This window comes from Crinia signifera, chromosome 1 (assembly GCF_055691185.1).
Source record: "Crinia signifera chromosome 1, ASM5569118v1, whole genome shotgun sequence".
Classification (NCBI taxonomy): Eukaryota; Metazoa; Chordata; class Amphibia; order Anura; family Myobatrachidae; genus Crinia; species Crinia signifera.
Genome location: NC_139217.1, coordinates 240,598,271 through 240,606,922, shown reverse-complemented (window position 1 = coordinate 240,606,922; position 8,652 = coordinate 240,598,271). Strand labels below are relative to the sequence as shown.

Genomic DNA, 8,652 nt, shown 5'->3' with positions numbered 1-8,652 from the left:
AAAAATTTAATTTTTCATTTTCACTGCCCAGTTGTACCACAATTGGTGAAACCCCTGGGGGTTTGAAATGTACACTATACCCCTAGATGAATTCCCTGAGGGGTGTAGTTTGCAAAATGGGGTCACTTGTGGGGGGGTTCCTAAATTTTAGCATCTTATGGTGCCTAGAAACCTACATGGTGCCTAAAAAATAATCTCATAAAAAGGAGGCTCCAAAATCAAGTAGGTGCTCCTTCTATTATGAAGCCTGTGGTTTGGTCAACGTGCACACTAGGGCCACATATAGGATATTTATGAAAACAAAAGAATTGGGGGAATCAATTTTTAGTCACATTTCTCTAGTAAAATGTACTGTGTTCCTTAGAAAAATGTATTAAAATTGCAAATCTGCAAAAAAAATGAAATTTTGAAATTTCACCTACACTTTGTTTTAATTCCTGTGAAACACCTAAAGGGTTAACAAACTTCCAAAATGCTGTTTTGAATACTGTGAGGGGTGCAGTTTTTGAAATGGTATCATTTATGGGGGTGTCTCACATACAAGTCCCTCAAAGTCACATCAGAACTGAACTGGTCCCTAAAAAAATCAGTGTTTGAAATTTTCTTGAAAATTTGAGAATTTGCTATTCATATTGTAAGCCTCCTAGTGTCCAAAAAAATTAAAAGGAAGTTGAAATAATGATGGAAACATAAAGTAGACATATGGTCTATGTTAGTTATTAACTATTTTGAGTGGTATTATTATTTGTCTCACAAGCAGAAAATTTAACATTTTGCAAATTGCTAAATTTTCCATTTTTTTACGACATTTTGGTATTTTTCACAAAAAAACACCGACTGTATCGACCCAAATTTACCACTAATTTGAAGTACAATGTGTCACGAGAAAACAATCTCAAAATCACTGGGATAAGTAAAAGCAAAAAAAAGTTATCCCCACTTAAGTGAGACATGTCAGATTTGAAAAAAAGGGCTCTGTCAGGAACGCAAAAACTGGCTCTGTCAGGAAGGGGTTAAAGCCCCCCATACATGGTCCGTTTTGTACTTTTAAAGTACCCCTCGTATCGGATCGCATGCCTTGTGCATGCACTGCGATCCGATCCGATGTGTACCTAGTACAAAAAGTGTGCAGCACATACTTTTTGTACCGTACTATGTAATGCGCTGGAGCGCGCATCGCATAGTACAAAACGGAGCCGGCGAAAACGGAGCGTCTATGGGCTCCTTAATACATACTTGCCTACCTGACCCTCTCCATGCGGGAGAGAATGCTCTGTTTCTGGACTTCCCTGGTAATGTATGATTGCCATCACCTGTGGGGAGCTAGATAAAGGTGTTTCACCACAGGTGATGGCAATCACACATTACCAGGGAAGTCCAGTTGCAGAGCATTTTCTCCCGCATGGAGAGGGTCAGGTAGGCAAGTATGGCTTAATAACTGGGTGGAGTTTGTATATTCTCCCTGTGCTTGCATGGGTTTCCTCCAACACTCCAAAAATATACTGTTAGGTTATTTGGCCACCACAAAATTAACCCTGGGATGAATGTATGTACATGTTGTAGAGAATCGCTTCTCTGCCTTTTGGCTAAGATCAAGTGTAGTATATGTTCTTATCAGTTGGGTCTGGACCGCCCCCCTGGCAGAGAATAGAGAAAAGCTGGACTGAACCACCTTACTACTGAGCTGAGGAGTAGTGAACCTCATGTTCTGGGCGGGGGTAAAGTCTGGCTGAGCATCTACGCCCTGCCGTAGGGGGGCGACCGACTCTCCTACTGGTAGGGAGGGGAGAAGCATCGGGCCTAGTAGATGGGGCTCTTGTTCGGGGGTCTATAGCCTCTGAGGGAGAGTCACTCGAAAAGCCCGGTCTAGTATCCACTCCCAGGAAGACGGGAAAAGCTGGGGCCGAGTAGATTGCTCTCTGGTTCGGGGGAAACATGTCCCCCCCGGCCAGGGAGGAAGCGAAAAGCCCAGCCCAGTACTCAATCCCTGAGAGAGGTGAAACGTCTGGACTGAGTAGGTGTTTTCTTCTCCTTCAGTTGGTCTATTTGGCCACTGCGGGGGGAGACTCATCGAAAAGCCTGGTGGAATATCCATTCCCATGCCGGGGGACCGGAAAGGGCCTGCTGGTGAGGCGGAGAAACACTTGGTCGGACGCTGATCGGTCGGCTGCTTGGAGTCCGAGGCTGCACTGTGCCACCGGGGAAACTCGGGGGTGCCGAACATGCACGGTTGATCCCAAAATCACTATGCACTAGTAAGCACTAGCACTGCGCACTTCCCTTCAGGTCGCGCTTCACGTTCTTACCTCATCCTTTTGGATGGGGTAGGACAATTTTTCACACCCCCACCCCGGCCTTCTGGCTGGGGTCTCTTTATTATTTATTTCTCTTCCCCTCTCACGTTCGTCACTTTTCACGTTCTTTGTTTTTTGTAGTTTTGTCACGTTTTTTTGGGTAGTGTGGTCGACCCTTACGGGCCTTCCATTTCCTCAATGTGCCGAAGCTCTCATCCTTCTGGGGAGAGCTTCGGTCACCTCGAGGACGACCCCGAGCCGCAAGGCGGAGAGAAGTCTAATGCGGGTCTCTCCAACCCTTCAAACCGTCACACGGGGCCCTTCTCCTTCGGGAGAAAGCCCATTCGATCGCACAACCCCCTATGCACGTGTTTAGGCACAGCACTGGTAGTAGGGAGCACACCTCGGGCTCCTGAGTTTTTTCAAACTCATCTGTTCTTATCAGTGGGTATGGACTGGCCTCTGGCAGAGAATAGAGAAAGGCTGGACTGAGTAGCTGCTCTGATGGCCGGAGGGTTTGGGACCTCTCATGCCTGGGAATGGTGAAAAGTCTGTCTGAGTACCTTCACCTCTGCCCAGGGTCGGCGCTACCCACTCAGCAGCTCCTGCAAAGCAGGGAGGCGCCATGCTGAAAAGGTGCTGTCTCCCTCCCTGCTCTGCTAAAGCTGCCTCAGCCCTCACTGCCACTGCCTCCTGCATGCCGCCTGCAGAGCCTGTCTGACAGCTGGCAGCAGTATGGAGAGGCTGAGCAGCTCCCTGCACCGCGCACACACTGTCCTCCTCATGCGACCTGCCCCCTCTTCCTCACGGACACTTGTGCTGAGGCATGTAGCGCTGTCTGTGAATACCTGGATGACATGTCATGTCCGGATCCGCCCCCTACCCATTGCTCCCTGTGCCTGTCAGCTGTCAATCAAATGACGAACAGGCAGCAGCGCGGTCTCCCCTTCCTTCCCACTTCTCAGTGGGCAGTGCCGCTGCCAGTCCTCAACACTCCGCCCCCTCTATCTCCTCTCCTCTTCTTCCATCTCCTCCTCTCCCCTCCTTTCCCCCTCAGTCACGAGTGCTGCACATACTTTTTGTACTGCTTTCGGATCCCATCTCACACACATTGCATGCATGCCGTGCAATGCGATGCGATCTAGCCCATACCGTATGCATTCTCGCAACGTGTATGGGCACCTTTAGTGCCTGCAACATTTTGCGGACACATCACTGAGATGGTGTATGCATACATGAACATGCACCCGAGATCCTCCATGGGATCGCATGTTGCATACACTCCCACAATCGGGCTGCAGCTTGTTGCAATGGCAATGTGAAAGGGCGCAAAATGTATGGTTTGCAGGAGGGCACCAGACACCCTAGCACCGGCCCTGCCTCTGCCAGTGGTCGGAGGTGTTGTTGCCTAAACCCACTGGTAGGAGGGGGGAGAAACACTGGGCCTAGTAGTTTGGCTCTCTTGACAGGGTTCGTAGTCCCTGAAGGATGAGACAGCGAAAGGCTCAGTCTAGTATCCATTCCCAAGGAGCGGAGAAAGGCTGGAATTGAGTAGATGGCTCCTGTTCCAGAGGTTCGTAGCCTCTGATGGGGAGACAGCGAAAAGCCCAGCTTAGTACCTTAACCTTGGGATCGGAGAAACACTGAGACGGAGTAGATTGCTCTTCCGAGGCGGCCTCAACCCCTAAGGGAGTCATTCGAAAAGCCCAGTGGAGTACCCATTCCCATGCCAGGGGCTGGAAAGTGCCATACGATGGGAGCAGAGAAACACTTGGTCGGACGCTGATCGGTCGGCTGCCTGGAGCCTAAGGCTGCTCTGTGCCCCCGGGGAAACTCGGGGGTGCCGAACCTGCAAAAATCACCTTGCACTTGTACTGCACACTTCCCCTCTAGGTTAGGCTGCACATCCTTTTGGATGGGGTAGGACAATTTTTCACACCCCCACCCCGGCCCTCTGGCTGGGGTCCTATTTATTATTTCTCTTCTCTCTCCACGTTTGTGCACTTTTCATGCTTTCTGTAGTGTGTCACTTTTTTGGGGTTGTGTGGTTGACCCTTATGGGCCTACCATTCCCCAATGTACCGAAGCTCTCATCCTTTTGGGGAGAGCTTCGGTCCCCTCGAGGACGACCCCAAGCCGCAAGACAGAGGGAAGCCTAATGCGGGTCTCTCCAAACCTCCGGGTGCGGAGGACCCACCGTCCTGACCCTTCCGGGGGTTGAGGAAAGCGGGTCTCTCTAAGCTTCGGCAAAGAGGACCCACCAATCCTTTTTTTCCCCCTCTTCGGCCTTATGGCTGAGAGGGGTTAGGGGAAAAACGGTGCCCTTCTCCTTTGGGAGAGGGTCCATCGATCGCACGGCCCCCTATGCACGTGTTTAGGCACAGCACTGGTGGTGGGAGCACACCTCGGGGGCTCCCTGAGTTTCTTCAAACATGTGGTAGAGAATATAAATTGTAAGCTCTACTGGGGCAGTGACTGATATGAATGTTCAGCTATTTTCTGTAAAGCGCTGTGGAATATGTGTGCGCTATAAAAAATAACTGTTAATAATATTAGTGAAATGCTTGAGTGAACAGGAAAGTTTGGAGTCTATTTTTGATGGATTCTACAGTGGGGACCTCTCGCATTGTGTGGGGAAGTGCGTTCCATAGAGTCGAAACCACAAAGCTGAAACTCGACCCCCATACAAGTTCAACCAAATTCTAGATACAGTTAATAGTCCATCATCTACAAATTGCAGTAATCGAGAGGAACAGTAAAGCTGTGTACACACGGGGGCGATAGGGGCTGAAATCGTTGAAAATATGGTCCCTGTCGACCATATTGCCAGTGATGGGAGTGTGCCCCAACGATAAATCATTCTCAGCCCCGTTCTAATCGCTGGTTGCAGGAGCTTGCTCCTGCGACCAGCTGATTACCTATGCGGCACCGCCGGCAGAGGTTCCCCTGCATCAGTGACCATCTCTGGTCGCTGATGAAAAGGAGAAATTGAGCAATATATTGCTAGCAATATATCTCCCCCGTGTGTATGGGGCTTTAGGAATCAAAAGCTGCTTCAAGTATCTTGGGCCATACTTGACTATTTTTGAAAACTAGTTTCAGGGAGATTATATAGTTGGTAGTAGAATTTTGCACAGCTCCCCGTTGAGGGGGCATGTCATGCTACTCCCAAAGGCGTGTCTAGTTCCATATGTGGAGAGAATGTTTAAAAGAGATTGTGAATGTGGCACAAATAAGCGTGGGTGTGTACTGCTACATCTGAGAGGAATCTTCTAAAATTACTTACTGTATATCAAAATGTAGATGATCCCCCAAAGCAGTTAGTAAGAGGTAGTATTACTTCCTAAAGCAAAGTCTAAATGTTTCAGGGATTGTTCATCTATTGTGTTTTACATGTGGTTCCATATAAATGGCCACAATAAAATGCATGTAGCCAGAGGAATCATTTACTAAGATGTGTATTCTACTTCACATGTGATGTTGCTATGGCAACCAATCAGATCCTGTCTACTATCTTCTAGAGCTGGGGTAGCCAACTCCAGTCCTCGAGAGCTACCAACAGTTAACATTTTCCAGGTCTCCTCACAGAATCGCAAGTGAAGTAATTAGCTCCACCTGTGGATCTTTTAAAATGTGTTAGTCAGTAATGAGTGCAGCTGTGTACATGCAAGGTGAGCTGGAAAATGTGAACTGTTGGTAGCTCTCGAGGACTGGAATTGGCTACCACTGTTCTAGCGGGTGCTAAATAAATGAGAAGTAGAGGTACTTTCCTAGCACGGCACCACCGATTTTGATTTGGTACGCGTCCTCCGACCTTTTCATACCCCTACTATCCACGTCGGCGTGGAGTTGATTTTATATAGTGTGGCGAGCGCAGCGATCCACCAAGCCTGAAGCGTGGCGAGCAGACGCGGATACCTTCACAGGTATCCGCATCCGCTCGCCACGCTTCGGGCTCGGTGGCTCGCTGCGCTCGGACTGTGTATAAACATCAGTTTAATCTATCTGAAATAGAACTTGTGGAATCTTATAAATTGTCTGGGGAAAGAAAGAAGTAAAGGACTGGGCCGGGAGAAGACTTCCGGCAGAAGTGAGACAACGGACAATGCCGGGAGCCATGATGATTGCGGTCCTCTTCCGGTACTGGGGGCGCTTCATAGAAACTTTGCGGTGTGCTCCTTATTGAAAGTTTGTGCCGGAAATACATCACATAGTACATCCGGCCCCAGCTACATGTGCGGTAATAGCCGACGGATGCTATTATGTGATTTAATTTCCGGACACTAATGTCCGGTGAAGGGGTATAAAAGACCTTTGTTTATTGTATTGCATTAAGTGTGTGGTGCTTTTTGGATTCCTGTGCTGGCTGGCTGCTATTATCCATCTCCAGTAACCTGTGGAGGACCAATTTCCGGAGTTGGATCCTAGACCTTCTGGGAAAGGAGCACTGGAAGTCTGGTAGCAGCTTTTGCCTGGGATTCTATATTGTCATGCTTTTAAACCGTCAACTCTTGTGACTTTATTACACACATTAAAATATCAATTTGTCTAAAGTACTACACCATGATGTTTTTTTTGTGTGCCCTTACTGTGAGTCCCAACATTGCGGGACAAAGGGTATTTTTATTTCATTTCAGATCAAATATTCCTGACATTTGAAAATCAACCTGCTTTTACAAAAGTGATGTATCACTAATTTATCACTTAGTGGTGTACTATTTTATGGGAATATACCAAGGTAGCGCTGTTTGGTAAATAATGTACTGTGATATTTTGAGCCAACATATGCCAGAAGGTGATATTTCATGCCCTACCATCCACTAGGGAGTGGTGGAAGAATAAAATAGTGTGCCGAGCGTAGGGAGGCATCACGCCCGAAGTATTGCAAGCGCAGCGAGGGGATGCACTTCAAAATGTGTCCGGGATTTGGATGATCGGTCTATTTGTTTTTGAACCTGTGGATTGCCTACATAGACCGAAGAGGACGCGATCTATGCCGAATTGAATGATGAGTATGATTTCTTTTCACATATACCCAATGGATTCTACATGGAAAAGAGACAGGCCTACGGTGGACCCTATAGGTAAGTATGTATATATATATATATATATATGTATGTACTGTATGTGCGTGGTGTGTATTAAATTTATACTTTATTATGGTGTATTTGTGTTTTATTTAGGTGTTGGTTCTGTTGTGGAAGTACAAGAACAATGCTGGGACTTGTTGTTCCACAACAGAACCCAATACTTTTTCTACTTATTACTCTTTTAACACCATCAGCCCATAGCCCAGGGGTGCGTTTCATTTACTCCTGGGCACAGGAGCTCTCCTCCATTGACTATTGTGGGCAGCAGCTTAACCTCTCAAAGAAAACTGCGGTCCTGTACAACCATTGGATGCGGGAGGCTTGCGCCCTGGACATTATGGCGCAGCCACAGCGGCGGATCGTGGACCTGGCCACATTGTGGAGGTAGATGAGACATTATTTGTTAAGCGCAAAAATAACGCCTGCTGGATTTTACCACAGCAGTGGATTTTTGGTGGAATATGTAGGGGAACCGGACATTGTTTCCTGAAAATGGTGCCCAGGCGTGATGCCACCACATTGATGGACTGTATTATTGAGAATATAGAGCCGGGCACCACTATCTATATGGACTGCTGGAGGGCATACAACACTCAACAGCTTGAACTGGCAGGATACCAGCATTTCACAGTGAATCATCGCTACAATTTCATTGACCCGGCCACAGGGGTTCATACCCAGAATGTGGAGAGATTGTGGGGCGCATGTAAATGGCACAATAAGCGCCAAAGAGGCACAGCATGACATGAGCTTCAATCTTATCTACAGGAATTCATGTGGAGAAAGACATTGGGAGCTGATGACTCATTCCACCGCATAGTCCAAGCACTTAAGCTCCTCCCTAAGGATGATTAAGTGTGGTTTTACTGTATTTGTTGATTTTTAAGCATTAATGTTGTTGTTTTTAAAGTTCATATATTCTCATTAATTATTGTAATCAATGTTCTTAATTATTTATGCTTCTAAATACAGTTCTTAGTTAACACATGTCGTCATTACTGTGTCAGCTGTATGATTTTGTAGGTGTGAATGTGTTCCTAAAACACCACCACTATCCATGCCACCCCGAAGCGTCCTCCGACCTTTTCATACCCCCACTATCCACGTCGGCGTGGAGTTGATTTTATATAGTGTGGCGAGCGGATGTGGAATACATGTAAAGTAATCCGCGTCCACTCGCCACGCTTCAGGCTGGGTGGCTCGCTGCACTCGCCACACTATATAAAATCAACTCCACACCGACGTGGATAGTGGGAATATGAAAAGGT

General features: G+C 47.4%; 1 pseudogene; it reads left to right on the top strand.

Annotated features, from left to right (window-relative positions):
- Window positions 1-1,566: 1,566 nt before the first annotated feature.
- LOC146045418 (U2 spliceosomal RNA) lies at window positions 1,567-1,677 on the top strand (annotated as a pseudogene).
- Window positions 1,678-8,652: the final 6,975 nt, after the last annotated feature.